Source organism: Ornithodoros turicata, chromosome 6 (assembly GCF_037126465.1).
Source record: "Ornithodoros turicata isolate Travis chromosome 6, ASM3712646v1, whole genome shotgun sequence".
NCBI classification, from domain to species: domain Eukaryota; kingdom Metazoa; phylum Arthropoda; class Arachnida; order Ixodida; family Argasidae; genus Ornithodoros; species Ornithodoros turicata.
In genome coordinates this window covers 25979889-25996067 of record NC_088206.1, presented here as the reverse complement: position 1 = coordinate 25996067, position 16179 = coordinate 25979889, and the positions used below count along the sequence as shown (strand labels likewise).

Here is a 16179-nt window from a genome sequence, read left to right as displayed (position 1 = left end):
TGAAGGTCAATCAAATTAGACAGAGAGTGCCACAATTCAAAAACGCTCGATGTCACGCCATCCGCACCAGTCGGACCTCACAGCAAACATTGAGGCATCTTTCGAGGAATGGCGATGGCAACGTACGAACAGCACGAACACAGAACACCAGGAAACCACTGAGGGTCAGTGTGATGCAAAAGTATTGCCAGAGGACTGCAACCTCAGTAAGCGACCAGGGAAAGACTGCACTGACTGTAAGGATTCGCTAGTTCAAACCAGTTTGTCGGAAGGCCTACCCCCCATCTACACGAGCAACGTGCCACAAAAATCGTCAAATTCCGAATGTGATTCGCACGACGTTGTGCAAAGGCACCAACAATCTTCGCAGATCTTCGCTAAAAGAGAAATAATCCCTCCAGTTCATATTGAAGCCAGCTCTAAGAGGGGGAGAATGTCGTCGAACGTCGGCAGCAGAATCAACTCTCAACCGCAATCGGCGGAGGACCCAGCGGCAGCATCCACAGATCACAGACTGTTCGCCAAGGACTACTGTACAGCACACCACATCCTGTGCCGCACCGCGAGGATGTTTCGGATGTTTTGGGGTCGACGCGGACGATTGAAATATTGCAAGTCTTCGTAAACCCAGACCGTGAAGACACCTGCCTTGATCGGCCACTTCCCCACCTGACGTCACTTGGACACTGCACGGATATGATCGCCGCGAACGCGGTCGCCCTGTCGGCGCGGGAGTGTGTTGCATAACTTAGAGGAGGACGATGGGCGACCATGTGCATGGGATTGCGATGAGCGCGCGGCGCCTGGCTCGAGTTGGGATTCTGGGCACTTGTTGATTAAAGCTTGTTGGGGTTGGTCACCTGGAGCTTCGGACTGACTCATTTACGTCACCTTGCTCGTGTAGCAGTCCGTATTCACCATACCCTCGTTGAAATCCTCCTCGATGACAACATTTACATGGGAGATGTTCCGATTCGGTTCACGCATGAGTCTCAGCGCAGGCTCTCTGCTCTGATGAACTGCTTGGAACACGATCTACGTCAGCTCCCACATTCTTTGGGCCCCAATATTTTGTTGATGGACGCTGTTTCAATACGACGCTCGGCGCATGTGCATGTGTCTCCTCTTGCGGTGTCGGTTCCGCTATGGTTATTCCGGAGTCTGCAATGTGCGAAGTGGGCACGTCTTTCTACGCACGCTTATACATATCACAGAACATCGGCATCCTTTTGTTCTCGTTTTAATTGAATATGCAATGCTGTGATGCTTTGATTATGAGGAATTAACCTGTACAACAGATGTCCTATAGATCAAGAAATAAATGTTTTGCCTTAATGTGACTTTTGTCTGTAACGTTAACAGACAATAATACATAACGGATAACGGATAAAAATTGATAGTAAGAGTAACAAAACGCACGTTTTTTTTTATCGTTATCTTATGTACAAGAAGATACGGAGGCAAAAAATATAGGCAATGTCAAGTTGCCGGTGGTTAGTACATCAAAGAGTGACATTGTCGTTTAATACACCTAACCTACATGCCTAACCATCCGAACCTAACCTACCCGCCCCCTACCGTTTAATATCACTCGTTATTTTATGTGTCACATTTACGCCTGGAGGCGTTGACGGACAATAGAGGTAAAAAATCGTGCGTTCTGTAACTCTTATTGTAAGAGGTAGTGGGTTGCGCTTATTTGATCCCTCAAGCATTTATTCATACGGTTCCTTTTATTGCACCCCACATGCCGCTTACAATGAATAAAAGCGGGAAATGTTATAGCCGTAAAAAAAAAAAAAAAATCCGTGTCCAGTTAGGTTCACCCACCTGTTTTCAGCCTAAAATCTGCACGTATGTGTGTAATTATGCAAGGTGCATTGTAATTCATAATAAGTAATCGGTAGTCACTTCCACTAATTACTCCAACAGTCAGTTTGAAACGGAAAGCTTCTGCAGCGGCGACCATGTCATCTCCGTGCATGTGCACAGAGATAGCATGGTCGCCACTGCCGAAGCTTTCCGTTTCAAACTGACTGCTGGAGTAAGTTGTGGAAGTGTCCACCGATTACTTATTTTGAATTACAATGCACCTTGCATACACACACACACACACACAAATGGGATGATGATGTGATGGGTCATTCTCCGCCGTTATGGCGGTACACTGCCCCATTGCGCTTGTGGAAGGGATGAGAAAGTGCATGATGATGGAAAGGTGTCCTATTAGAGTTCGTCCATTAGTCCAGTGCTGGAGAGGAACTCAGCAACAGCTCGTAGGCCTTGCATCAGATGTGAGGGGTCTGACCATGGCCCGAGAATTTTGGCTAAGTCGAACAGGCGTTGATCGACGCGTTAGAGAGCAGTTTCCATGAGGGCGCGCTCGCGATTGTACTGTCCGCAGATTTGGTGGATGTGATTGAGGTCACCGCGCACTCCACACCTGGAACAGAGGCTGGTCGCGCCGACTCCGAGGAGGTGTTTGAAAGCCGGTGTAAAAGTTAAGTCTCATGCGGTGGAAGACACCTTGCATAATTACACGCATACGTGCAGAGTTTAGGGTGAAAACAGGTGGGAGGACCTAAACTGGATATGCACCCATGTGTACCATAAGACACGAAATATATCACTATACTAACACGGAAATGAAACCAAATCAGGAGACGTTAATAAATAATTCCACTTTATTTAAGGATATGTTCTAAGAAGAAAACATGGGTCACAATGTATACAGGTTATCACAGAAAGGCATGTAACGACACGTGTAACATGCGCGACCGAACATAACCACATGCGCGCACTTTGCAATGTACACATAGAGCCTAAAACAAACAAGTAAAACACTGCATATTTAACATAGCTACACAAATCTGTGTGTATATATATAGGTATATATATATATATATATAGTGAAAAAAAAATCCAGAATCCGCAGCGACGTACACAGAGAGAACGGAACCGCGGCTGGCATTGAGAAAGAACCCAATACCATGATCTTGCTCTTTGATGAGTTCAGCTGAGCGCCTGAAAGGAGAGAGTACCGATGAAAAATGTTACAGACGTTATGTATAGACTCCAAATTCCGCAGAAAGAGGGTGACCTCGTCTGCATACGCAGATACCTTAATTGTGCCATCGCCAAGTATCGGGAGACCCCGAATGCTTTGATGGACGAGAACGTGTCGGACAAAAATGTCCAACGTGAGAACAAAAAGCAAGGGTGACATGGGGTACCCTTGGCAGACGCCGCAAGCCACACTGAAAGGAGGGCCTTCCCGTTCATTGAAGCACAGGCCGCTGGTGTGGGACTCATAAATATTTTGTATTACAGAGCAAAACTCACGGAAACCATACAAACCATGACCAACCATATTTGTGAAGGAGACAAAATAAGAACGAATGCAGAACTCTGTAGAAAGCCTTACCTCTGTTATAACCACAGGACACAACCGCTGCCACTGCTCCGACCAGTATACTCCAGCAAGTCGCTAATGCCTGACAAGGGGGGGGGGGGGGGATATGTTTATTACGAAAAAAAAAAAGGCAGGCAGAAAGGAAAGGTCAGCCAGACAGAAGTCGACTTGCTATTCCTTGTGGAAAAAAAGAAAAAAAAAATGAGAAAGAAAAAAGAGAGAGAAAAAAAGAAACAGAAACAGAAAAGGAAAAAGACGCAAGCGGCAAATAGGCAGCAGGGGGGCATGAGTGCACGATCGCTCAGAGGCAGTCTAGGAGCCTAGAGAGAGAAATATGCAGGCTCTAGTCATCACAGTAGCTGTACCTCCATATGATTGGTGGTTTTGCCAGATATTTCTAGGAAGAGTGCTTATGAAATGCTGAGTATCGCCACAAACGGCCCGTATAGATTGATGAGTTCACTTGATTAGATACCGACGGCTCAAACACTAAATGCGTCACAGTCGACACCTATCAAAGTCTTTGTTTCCTTTCTGAGACGCAGACTGCGCGAAAAGTGTCACGGGGGAATTGACACACGGGGGAGACGGCGTGGGGGAAATGAGACTGGGGAGTTGGGACGGGGGAATCGTGCTACACCCTTCTGATGCATCATCAATTAGACTTGGGAGTGTGCTTCTGGAGACACAGCCAACAGGTGCTGTGCGACCAGTTGCTTTCGCATCACGTTCTATATGACTCTTACAGAGCAACGATATTTACAAATCGAAAAAGAAGCTTTAGCTTTAGCTGCTGTATGAGGTGTAGAAAGATTTCAGGAATTTCTGAAGGGACTCTCATTCACAGTCGAAACAGATCACAAACCTCTTGTCACAATGCTTGGTCTAGCTGCTTTAGATTACCTTCCTCCTCGAATTTTGAGATTCAGAATGAGACTGCTCCAATTCCAGTACAAGGTTATGTACGTCCCTGGATCACTCATCGCAACAACAGACGTGCTCTCAAGAGCTCCTTTAAGAACAGTCAGAGTTGACTCAGTGATGGCACATGAGGCTGACTGCCTGTCAGATGTCGCATGCAGGAGCCTCCCAGCTAAAGCTAATTTTCTTGAACAGCTGAGGAAATCCATTCAACATGATGATGAAAGTCAACTGCTTATCTACTATTGCAGACAGGGATGGTCTAACAAGAAGGATATCACCCATGTCCTTAGCAGAAACAAACGCGAACACAGCACAACGTAAACTGCCTATACAGTCAACCCTCGATTTATGAACACCCTCGGTTCCCCGAGAAATCGTTCATAAATCGAGGGATTCATAAATAGAAAATTCCGTTAAGTGAGTACTATCGAGCAAATGGAACAGCATTTCCGAGTTGGGACTGTGTTTATAATGCGATATATTGTGTAATTTTGCTTTCGACCATGCCTTCTGCTGTGCCAATCTCACAAAGAACATGTGTTAGCGCATTCACACTCTGTTTATTATGCAATACTAAATTGTTTAATTTGGCTTTGAACCATGCCTTCCGCTGTTAGTTAGTTAGTTCCAGTTCCTATTCCCTTTTGCGACAGGGCGGGCGTTCTAAAAAGAACGCCCGCCGCCTCAGGAAAAAAAAAAAAAAAACACGCACACACGATACAAAAAACACTACACTATCTTGAAAATATTGGAAAGAAGAGATGTCAGCACATTCGCACTCAACTGGTCTCGGATTTCCTCTGGGATTTTTAACCTACGTATTATTAATCTCCGGGTGACAGCGGACACCTTATTCACCAATTGAGTCCAGGAACACTTCTGGAAAACCCGTTTGTTGTTCGGATTTCGAGGGGTTAAGAACCGAGGGTGCAATACCTGGAAAACGCTTTGTCTGTTCAGGCGTCATTCAAAAGACCACGAATAATCCCTATGAAGGTTTTCGTTGGCCTCGGAACGATTCGTTCATAAATTGAGGGCAAAAACGCTGGGCAACTCCTAGTTGGTTCCCAGAAATTCCATTCATTATTCGAATATCGAGGTTCATAAAACGAGGGGAAAATGCATGTAAAAAGTTTGGTTCCTGGTGCTAGTGTTCATAAAACGAGGGAATTCATAAATCGAAGGTTCATAAATCGAGGGTTGACTGTATACAAGAAGCCCTTATGCTTTTCGGCATATTGGACACATCAAGGCTTGCTTACAGAACGAGGCGGCATCACACTCAGGGGCTCCCGTTTCTTCATCCCAAAAGATATGAGAAGCTATGTGCTACGATTTATCCCTGAGGGACACTTGGGCATCACAAAGTGTCGAGCCCGTGCCAAGGAATCATCGTGGTGGCCTCGAATATCAAGGGAAATTAAGGAAATGATAGACCACTGTCAGGAATGTGCTCAAGTAAGGATAAACAACAGTCAATCCCTCATCCTGTCTGAAATGCTACAGTTTCCATGCCAGTTGGACTCTACCTTTTACAACAGAAAAACATGATGTACCTTCTCACAGTAGACTATCGGTCCCCTGAGGTCTTCAGTCTCACCAGTACAACTTTTGAAAGTGTAATTGTGAGACTGAAAAGTGTTTTTGCAAGACATGGCATTCCACTTGGGGTTATCATCGACAACGGACCACAGGTTTCATCAGCATCGTTTGAGGACTTTTTCAAAGAGTATAACTGTACTACCCATGCATGTCACATCCAGTACGTACTACCCACAGTCCAATGGTGAGGTGGAACGAATGGTTACAACGATAAAACAGCTTTTCATCAAGAATTCTGAGCCACACATTGCACTCCTGAATTACCAGAATTCTTCTGGACGTCTTGAACCGAGCACAGCTCAGTTATACATGAGAAGGAAGCCTCGCACGTCGCTACCTGTGCTCACGCAAAAACTCCTGTCAACCAGCAACTTCAATGCATTAGCGGAAGACCGAGATAGGCAGTACAGACTACAGAGCAAAGCAGAAGAATAACTATGACAAACATTACAACGCATGTCTGTTACAGCCCCTCGAACCCAACACAGATGTTCGGATCCGAGACATGAATCAAGAGACTGTTGTCAGGCACCACGCTCCTATGTATAGTCAAAACTTCACATGGTGAACAAGTATGTAGGGACCGGAGACACCTCACACCATTCCAGAAGTTGAGCTTACACTCCATATGACCAAGACTCTATAGACTCTACAGGTGCAGACGTGCACGTGGAACCTACAGAGAGTATGAACCAAGCTCCAACTGAAGTACTCATCCCACTAAATGCTTCCACAGGAAGGTCCTGTTATGGCAGACTCTACAAACCCAGAAGACCGCAGAACTTATAAACTCAGAAAGGGGGTGTAGAGATTGAAGCCACGTAAGACAGTTGAGTGAGGTCGTGACGAGACAGGCAAGTGAGGAGAGGGAGATGAGGTGAGGACGGGAGGGGAGGGAGGGAGGTCCCCAGTAAGTTCGTGTTGTGCACTCGAAGCTGGAACTTCATGTAGCTTGCTTATAAGGTGTAATTAACGACATAATAAGCAGTTTATCAACCAAACAATGACGAAGGTTGGAGTCATCAGCTACGACGCTATGAGTGTTTCACACTTGGCAACATTCAATGGGTAATGTATGTATATGTATACATATACGCGTTATGTAAGTGCCCCTCTTTTGGTGCACTCAAATCGGGGGTACGACACACCCAAAGCGGCCACTAAACAACGAAATGCAACTTCGGAGCGCTATACTGCTTGCTTGCTGATGGCACTTCCTGTTGTCTGCTCATGCGGTGCACAGACAGAGGACACGCTGGCTTAGTTTGAACCTTGGAAGAGACAACTACTGTCGTGAAGACTTCCCCTTGTAACAGCAAATGAAATGGAAAAGATGGAAATTTGTAACGGATGTCATAGGAGCTGTTTACCGTGAAGGGCTGCATGGTGTGATGTCTGCCTGCATTAAAGCTCCGCATTTCCTGCGAATAACTGCCGATATCTGTGTCAAAGTTGTCCACTAATACAAAAGGATGATAACAGTTATAAAAAAATTACTGAAATCTGAGCATTGGGTAGCATAGAAAGTTGTATTTTGCATCTGAGCCCACACTTCAAAGGTCATCCCACCACCGCTCAACAGGAAGAATGCCACGGAAAATCTCTAGAACCTGGGTGCTTGTTGTCTACTTCCATGCACTCATTTGAAATGATAGCTCGAAAAGCGGCACAGAGTTTCACACTCTCAGGTGCAAAAGGGGTGCTTGTGTCGCGTTAGGTGAGTTATGTCTTGAAACACTCGTATCAAGACAGAAGCCTTGAATGCGTACATCATGAAGCTTTCAGGCCTCCAGTAATACAAGTTGCTCTTCTGCTAATGGAGACATTCAACAAATATGTTTGGGTCCTCACTTCAAAAGAGCAAATCTCTGGGCTTGTTGGGACAGCATGGAGGGACAGACGAGACAGAACATGTCCGTTGTTTCGTCTGTGTTGTGCTCCTGTCTCACGGGGGCTTCACTGTTTCTGTAGCATTTATTGTTATACGATTGAAGCTGGGCAAAACCTCAGTTTAGGATTCATGGATCCTAAAACGAAACTCTCCACATCCACAAATGAAACCCTAAAATCATCAGGTCTATGCTAACATATACAGCTTGCCAGCAATGGCATAGACATATAGCACGAACTACTGATGTATTGATGATGACGTTTCTGCAGCACACTTTTCACGACCAAATCTGCTTACAGACAAATTATGTTTGATGTCCTCCAAGAGTATCGTTGTCACAATACTGTTGCTTTAGAGCAGGGGTCGGAACCGGAACTGAACCGTAACCGAAAACCGTAAAGAAACGTCATTTTTTGCCGAACCGAACCCAAACCGAACCGTAACCATTTTTTTCTCTCTCCTTGAACGAACCGGAACTGAACCGAACAAATATGATGCGGTAACCGGTTCGCGAGACGGTAAAAACGCCTATACCTTTCCTCTCGGCTGCCGCGCATAAGCTCCCTGCATCGCTCGGAATCTTGCCGAATTTATAGAACAGACAAATTAATAAACTAAGAACTGGTTAGTCCATGTACCTCCTACAGCTTCACCTCCAAAAGGTTCACGACATCCCTGTACATTTTTGTAACTCGAGGTGTAAAAAAAGATGTGCTACACGACAGCTACATTTTGCATTATTGCCTCGGCGGCTTCCTTTCGTTCAGCACCGCAGTGTGAAGGCGGCGTAAATTTGAATAGTTCACAGTGACATCCACAAGCAACGCAGACCTCTAGCGACGAAGGGAAAGAGGCTGACGTGTGGTCCAGAGCATGGAGGAAGGGAACACAGGACCGGCCTCCCGCCCTCTTTTCAAAGGGGAGCGTGCTGGCCTGCGAATGGGACTCTGAGATACTCCTATCTACCACATGACCGGTTTCTTCGTTTTTTCTTGAGAAATTAGCGATAGCCTTTTGCAATGAAGTTTAAGGGTACGCTGTGCGTCATTTCCCAGCACTTTTCAGTACCGTAAAGGATGATCTGCTGTGAACTGCATGGTTCTCTGTCGAGGGAGTAAGATGTAGGAACGAGGAGCAAGACGTCGCCGGAACCTGATATTACCTCTCACATGTGGTGATACACTAATTAGCATAGATATAGAGAAGTTACCCGTCAAAGAGAACTCGTTACGAGTTAAGTTACCGTATGAAAAATGTAACTAAGGTAATATCCAAGTTCTTCAGCCTGAAATGTAACTACCACCACTTGCGTCTTCGCGATGCGCACAGTCAGTTTTGACTGGTTTTGACGTAGGGCACGGACGGTCATAGCTAGGTCATAGCAGACGATGAAAAGATAATTGTTCTAAGGCTGGAACATACAATCGGACAGCGAGTCGTCGGAAAGTAGATGCCACCGTGGTCGACCGGTGATCAAGATATGCGTGGTTCAAATCCCGCGCCGCTGTCAGGTTTTTCGATGACTGCCTTACTTCAATAGCAGACGACGTTAACCACCGTGGTCATTACGCTTTTAACACGAGTTCAATCATGTCGGGAATTACATTCTTCAAAATACCTGTCATACACGACGATTTTATTGTTCTGATATATCATCCCTTTTTACACTTTGCGCCATGCAACGACATCGGCACTATTCTTTCCTTCTTTCTTCTTCCGTCCATCTCTTCTATGGCGGTAAGTAAACGAAAACTATGAGTGCCTATTACCTAGCCATCCCTAGTAATGGCAAAGTAGCTTGGACTCTTAATTAGAAGAAGCATTTACTCTTCACTTCGAGGTATTATAAATGTAAAATACACTCGTGAAAGTCCACTTTCTTAAATAAATCGCTGAAAAATCTACGCCCTCAAAATCCCCGCTGCAAAATAAACTACTGGAAATAAACGTTATTTGACTATAAAATGCGCAGCTGCGCGCGGGAAACTGCCAACAGCGAACTTAGAAAAACATCAAAATGCAAACATCGAACTTGAACTGACCTAATAATAAACTAACCAACGTGGTGCTTCCGTTCGCTAAAACGACTTGGACAGATATAGAAAACCCGTGAATTTGCATGCTTAAATAGTGAGATCATGTTTTTAAACACGGCATACCATGTTACGAAGCAATCAAGCATTCTCCTTGATTTTCCTTGTTTCGAGAACGGGAATTTCCATATAGGGGATTTCGTAACTGGGAATATCGAGGTTCACCATGGACCGTACGTTAATTTAAGGGCTACACAACGTTGTTTTCAATCCAACGCACAATTCCAACGTTTTTATGAATATTTCTATCATTAATAATGATGTGTTTTCTGATAAGAGCTGGGAAAATTGAAATATCCAGCTTAAAAGTGCAGAAGACAACGCGCGTATGAATACAGGAAAAACAAAGGCCCGATCTCGAAATTCACGGTCTCGCAACAAAGAAAATGCTCGATTGCTTCGCAAGATGATATCCCGTGTTCAAAAATCCGATATAACTAAAATATATATATGTATATATATATACAACTCAGTTTTTGATATTTGTGAAAGTAGCGTTGCGAATGAACTGATTATGCACGAATTATTGATGATGCATAATGATTGAAAATGTACAGTCTCGCGCCGGAAAATGCCAACAGGGAACTTAGACTCAAAGACTAGGAGTACCCGAAATCCACCAAAAAGAATAAACTACTCGAGAATAAAAAATTTAAAAAATACACGGTTAAAAATGAATGTACAAAAATAAACCAGTTACAATCCCCCACTTAAAAACCACCAGTTAAGACTCCACCATTAGAAAGAAACTGTTTCAAAGAAATCTAGCATGACGACAGAATGATACAGGACCTTTATTGACACACACAAATAACAGCTTTCTTATATGGCGACAACATAACATTGTGTATGTGTGGTTGCTTCATGGTAAGAATGCTATGAACCAAGCATATTTTGCACCAAAAAGCAGGAAAAAAAAAATTAGCACAAGTGGCACATAACATCAGCATCGCCAAACACTTGGAGCTATTTTTTGCCGCGGTTGCAGCGCTCTCACAAGGTTCAGCTGGGTTCAGCCACGTCGAATGGAAGTCGGCTAGTTGAGACCTATTTTTCCGAGTGGACGACGACACCTCGTTTGAAACCATACCACGTGACTACAGCGACCAATCAAATAGGGTAGATTCTGAACAGTTCATTTCTAACGATATATTGTTAGGCATAGGTTATTGAGAATTTATTACTAAAGATGGATAGTTGCACGGTTTATTTTTAATAGCGGATTTATAAGCGTATATTCTAGATGTTTTATCTTGAACGGTGCATAATTACGCGATTATTCTCGAGCGTTTGTTTTTATCGGTTTCAAATATGATACACCCCTTAGACTAACCTGACGAGAAATGCAAACACCTAAATTGGACTAACTTGATAATAAACTAACAATCATGCTGTCCCAACATGTCCTCTCTGCTAAGCCTAGCGGACGCTAATACGCGACTCATTTCCAAAAACGACTTTCACAGACATCGAACACTCTTGAAGCTGAGTGCCTAATTATTGATATAAGATTTTTAAACGCAGCATATTGCCTTGGCATTTTTTCTGTTTTGAGATCAGGAGCTTTGCAAGCGGGAATATGGGGGCCCTCCCAAGTACGAGAGTCGTACCATTTTTCGAGGCTGACGTAGGGAGCTTTGGCTGTCCACTAATCATAGAGGATTTATTTTAAGGAGTTGATTTCGTGAAGTGTATTGCTACGAGTTGATTTTGCCACCGTGGATATTGACACAGTTTATTTTTGAAAAGTGGATTTTTACATGCTTTATTTTTAAATGATTCATTTTGGCGTCATCCCGTCTTAGTGAGGATTGGCCAGTACAAGAACAGAACCTCAAGGAGCAAGACAGAGACCCCACGCTCAAGTAAATTGAGAAATACAAGGATTCATCATCAGAAAACAGTGAGCTCTGTCTAGCCATATTGCTTGTAAAATTCACCTTGGATATCATTAGGGTTTGTGGGTTTCAGCATTTTCTTTCAAACTAATATGGGGGGGTTGTTTATTGGCATTTATATGATTCAGTAAAAATCAGATTTTTTCAGCAGCTATATTTTGCGCCGAAAATAAATGCCCGAATGTGGGCACCTACTCAGTTGCCCACGAAGGTCTTGCTGGCTTGACCTTGTTTTAACGGGCCTGAGAAATGAAAACAAGGGTGAGTCTAAGTCATTATTGAAGTGGTGAAGCCAGGAGAGTTCAAAGAGAATAAATTCGAGCTAGTAGGCTAGGGAGCCAGTGGTCGGCTTTTGGAACTGTTTGGAAATTCATAACACTCCCTGGCGATAACAGACCTCACAACCAGGTGATCCTTCCAGAAGTGCTGAAGCACAACAAAACAAGGGCACTGTCCGAAGATAATAGTGAGTATTAGTGCATCGTATGCTATCATCTGAGCGTACGTAAGGAATAGCGTGGTGGTTCTGCGCACTGCGTGAAGCTCCCATTATGTTTTTCGCGTGCGTGGGACCCCCAACGTCACCCCTTACATACGCAAAGGCGACAGTGTACGATGCGCTAAAACTCTCTAATGCCAGGCTCGCCCTACGGTCCACAAGTGGGGCATTCCAACATGGATTTCTCTTTGCCATTCAGAGGATCGCAGCTGACATGGTACTGCATATTCAGACTTCTTTGGAATATTCAGAATTTGAAAACAAAATCATTCAGGTGCCCTATTCTCGTCCAAAGTAATCAAGCTCGATTACTTTATGTCACGAACTATTGGGCAGAGTTACCAGAACACGCTCCACCCATAGGCTTCGCCCTCACTTATCCCTAGCCGGTATCCATGCCAGCCGTTGTCCACTGGTCTCTCCAGCGCATGAACAGTAGGAAGCTTGCGCTTTCCTACGACATGGGGCACTATGTGCTATACTGAAATAAACGATAAGGGAAAAGGGTGGCGTATAGGGGTAAACATGTATTACAATTAATGTGATGTGGTATTATTCAGTGTGGAATAACCTTCATCTGCATGGATTGCAAAACATTGTGCATTTCGCCACGTTGGCAGTTGGCACCCTGTGGCACCTAGACACTAGTTTTGGTTTTGCCGTATGCTGCCGCTGATGCGCCGATTATTGGCGAGGATGCCACTACCTGGTACGTTCATGCGCCGACACGCTTGGAGGATGTTGCTCCTCTTACTGCAGCAGAAATGCAGTGTCGTGGTGGTTTTATTATGTCACTTCTGTCATTGCATGTTTGTGATGATATCAGATATGCTCTGCTGTTATCCCAAGACGTAAATATAGTTTTCGAACTTATTTGCCGATTTAATCACAGCAACTCACAATACTTGAAAAGTTACTCGTATTGTGCTTGTGTATTGCGACACCTTTGTTCATGTGCTGAACATACTGTGGGATAAGGCTTTTCCCATGACTTATTTCCTGAGGGGTGTTGCGTTTCCATGTCTGGGTATGCGAAGTGACAAAGGGAAGATATCTGCGAGATAAATCTTTCATATTTGCACAAACAGATAAAAAACAGAACCACGCAAACAGCTCACTCGCAGTCGCAATTCTGCTCAGCCAAGAACGCCCCCGAACATGAAATATATTATTCCAACACTAACAGCAAACAAAACCGCAACAAATTCATGCACACAACAGTGAAAGGTCCATAATTTCAACATATCGACAACACTTTTTATAAACAATCCTGATTTGTCGCTGTGGACAAGGGGCAACGACAGTACAAACGTCAGACAAACCACGGAGGGATAGCCAAAATGAAAAAAATAAACGAAAAAACAGCACAGAACCAGGAATTAAACCTTGTCAGAGGACCGCGAAGCAGATGTCTCCGAGGCAGTTCGGTAATCGCAGGCGCTGTGCCTGCGGACAATCAAACACAATACAAAATGAATAAAGGCCTGCGAGGGCCCACATGTCCATATTTAAGGCTCAGCACATCTCCCCTCGGATCACCGTACACAAGAGTATAGCGGCAATGCTAGTGGTGAGCCCAATATGGTGAGGAAACGGCGCATGCACGGCGGCGGCACTCGTTTGGGGGTCAAGTGGCGCCACGCTGTTAGGCTATGCACTCTACGAGCACATATCGCACGTCGGCACAAATTTCTCTTTCACGATACAACCTACAATCTTCCGCTTCTGGCGAGAACACGTGGAAGGGCGGCTTCGCTGTGATATGGGCACTCCGATAAAGCGCAAAGATTGCAGGATCAAGGGCTCGACTATTGGTTGAGGACGCGTGGCATTCACCTCTGTTCTTCACGCCTTTTTCGCGTAATGACCGATGACAGGCGAGACACAAAGTAATCGAGGTCAATTACTTTGACAAGAATAGGTCCCCAGGGGGTGTTTTCCAGCATTTTTCGGCAAATGCCGAAAACCACAAACCCTAGATATAATGAAATGTTGTAACATGTGCCACTAAAGGAGGGTTCCAACTTCTTGAAAAAATGGCTAGGAAGCAAGCGAGCTGGTGAAGATGATGCATAATGTAAAACCCCGAGACTAGGGAACACGAAAGGAACACGTGTTTGTGTCTGTCCTTTCGTGTTCCCTAGTCTCGGGGTTTTACATTATGCATCCAACTTCTTGCTTATTTTTGAAAATACAATGAAGAATAATTATATGAAGCCTTGAAAGGAGAATTATAGGGACTGGTTTTCTTTAAAAAACGAACAAATAAAAAAAAGAATTGCAATCAGGTCAAGGATAGTGAACCACGCTTCCATCCATTATTCGCTCATTTGTCTGCTCTGGTGTTCCACAGTAGCTCCACTTTTTGCAGTTATTTCTTTTTGACTCTGTGAGAAAAGCAACTTTAATAGCTGACCAAAATATAACTATGATTCCCTGAAAGGAATTCGAAGAACTATCCACATATGCAGCAACATCACCTTCACGGAGCTCATTTGAAGTCTCGTAGGTACTTTCCCGTCAACTTAATAATAACGCTGGAAAAAATTGGCTCTCATTTCCGAGCACGATAACAGCCACCCTTAGGGCACTGGGCGAATGATCAGTGAACAGTATCCTTGCATTAAATTAACGGAATAATTTTGTTCAATTAAGATTTCCTCGTGGCCCCAAGGGTTTCTGTAATCGTGCTCTGGAATGAGACCATATTTTTTCCAACGTTATTACTAAGGCTGGTGTCAGATGTACTCGCCAGGCTATTTTTGCCAGTAGCCACCAATCGCAGTATTCTTGTATTTCTAAGAATCGCGTAATCCGTGGTTTGTCACACAGTGATAGCCTCATGAAAACGCAATGCATTATGTATAAACCACGAGACAGTGACAATGACATGATGATCAAATCATCGGATGAGAGGTGTGACATCATTGTCTGACTGACAGATGGGTATTACAGTGAAACCTACATATAAGAATATCGGTAGTTATAGCTAACTTAATCATTACGCGAGGGAGATTGCTACAGGAGGGCTCACCTAGGTCAGCGCCATCCTACGAAAGTCATGCATTCCATGTTATCCAGCTCGAGGAACGCGAAGAAACAGAGTGGGAAGTCCAGTATTTTATTGAAAATAGCTTATTAGCTTTGATTGTTTTTGGTTGCTGTTGTAGATGCACACGCCACATTGAACTGCGTTGACGTGGGCAACGTAATCAGCAGGCAGTTCGCGCTCCACGATAAAGTACTTGGGGACGTCAATAGCATGAAGCGCGCTTGAGCATGTTGTTGCTGCCGAAGTGCCTTCTTCTTCATCTGACGTGTTATTGTCATCCGTGTTACCTGCAATAGCAGCACATCAGCAACAGCAGTAATTTATTTTTCCACCAATCGACAAAAAAACAACATGTACCCATAGTTTGACTCTATTGCAAATAACACCGACAAGCGCTAAAAGAATGAACATCGTAATCGTAAGCTTGTGTACAAGCAACACGCGGATTCCTCACACATCCCACATGCTAGTGACGTGCACGAACTTGGAAGGTTTTTTCGGGGTATCCACAGATGCCTTAAACAATTTGCGGGTGTGCCGTGTGCCTTCATCTAGGCTCTACTTTCAACAGCAGGAGCAAGGGAGTACCTTGAACTGAAATTCTATTGCTCTGCACCACAGCATGCACGCCTTTCCCTATTGTGGGTGCAACCACCGGAGGCCTCGAAGGGACATTGTGTCGTATATTCTTAGAAATATTAGCTGTTTTTTACAGAACAAAACAGTTATCCAATTATCATACCCGACCCTCTGTTTACACGGTATTCAGAGTTTTAGGGTTCTGCAACGTTGATGAAGTTGGCCTTTC

The 16179-nt window shown here is 44.3% G+C and overlaps 1 protein-coding gene across 1 annotated transcript in view; it reads left to right on the top strand.

Annotated features, from left to right (window-relative positions):
- The first annotated feature begins 11746 nt into the window (after positions 1–11746).
- LOC135396466 (uncharacterized) overlaps positions 11747–16179 on the top strand; it is a 141140-nt gene continuing 136707 nt past the window's right edge. Inside the window, exon 1 of the mRNA XM_064627453.1 lies at positions 11747–11825. The gene's annotated coding sequence lies outside the window, so the exon portion shown is untranslated. The remainder of the gene's footprint in view (positions 11826–16179) is intronic.